At 38.2% G+C, this 1,220-nt stretch overlaps 1 protein-coding gene across 1 annotated transcript in view; it reads left to right on the forward strand.

Moving 5' to 3' along the window:
* Positions 1 to 1,220, forward strand: part of LOC106524006 (protein turtle homolog B) — a gene marked incomplete at its 3' end in the record, with an annotated part of 144,073 nt that overhangs the window by 1,459 nt on the left and 141,394 nt on the right.

Genomic DNA, 1,220 nt, shown 5'->3' on the forward strand with positions numbered 1-1,220 from the left:
CATCCATCCATCCATCCATCCATCCATCCATCCATCCATCCATCCATCCATCCATCCATCCATCCATCCATCCATATACATTCATTCATTCATTTAGGCAGAGCCAGTGTTGTGCGAATTTCAGTTCCCCTGTGAAAATCTGTTCCCCCTACTGGTTAACCTTAGAGAATCACWGGTCCAGGCAAAACGTCAGACCAGAGGGAGGCGCTTCCAACCCAGGGGGAACAGATTTTCACAGGGGAACTGAAAATCGTACAACACCGGCTCTTGGCATAGGCGAACTAGGCGGTCGCCTAGAGCGCCATCTGCTGGAGGGGGTGCCGAACTGCAAAAGGAAAAAAAAGTAATTATTTGTAATCCCTGGTTGTAACTCTGCTCAGCGCCCCTTTCAGTTAGCATTGCCTTAAAATTATAATGAAGTATTACAGGAAAAATAAACTGCTCTACCCATAAAACATTTTGAAAATGAGGTTTTGAAAAAATCCGTAAGACTTGAAAAATCTCTGAGATTGCCCTATACGTCCGTACACCTGCAAAATGATGTAAAATCCTTATAACTTACGGACAATACGTACAAGTTGACAAGTATCTTGTTATTTATTTGATTTCTGGGAAAGCAAATAAATCTAAGTTTACCATAGTACTTTTCACTGTCAAACTTGTTTTTAGGGGTTCAAATTGGGGTTGATGGGACATAGTTCGGGGGTGGGGGGGTTGCGCTTCAACTCGCCTAGGGCACCAAAATGGCTAGAGCCAACACTGCATTTAGGGTTCAAAAGCACCCAGCAGCTTGCAAATTTCTATTTTTTAAAATAATTTTGTGTGTAAAATTGATGATTTTTCTTCATTAACTTTTAAGTCAAATGACCCAAATTTCACATTTGCAGAGCTGACAAAGCCCAGTATCTTGAGCTGGTTATAAACTTTTGCTAACATGTTCTAATATAATTTTTTTTCATATACTATTAACCCTGGTGTTTTCATTCATTTGATACTGTCATTATTTTTACTCTATTATTAAAATGACATTTGAATATTCATCACTGAGACATTTTTCTGCTTCACCACAAGCTAAACAGTAAATGTGTAAGAACTCTTAAGAATTCTCACAAATTGTCCTCTAAAACTGCAGATTTTTGACTCTTTAAAGGCACAGTGTGTAGGATTTTGTCAATTCTTTTAGCCAAAATTGAGATAATCACTAATGACAATAATAAAAA

This window comes from Austrofundulus limnaeus, unplaced genomic scaffold (assembly GCF_001266775.1).
Source record: "Austrofundulus limnaeus strain Quisiro unplaced genomic scaffold, Austrofundulus_limnaeus-1.0 Scaffold173, whole genome shotgun sequence".
In the NCBI taxonomy this organism is placed as follows: Eukaryota; Metazoa; Chordata; class Actinopteri; order Cyprinodontiformes; family Rivulidae; genus Austrofundulus; species Austrofundulus limnaeus.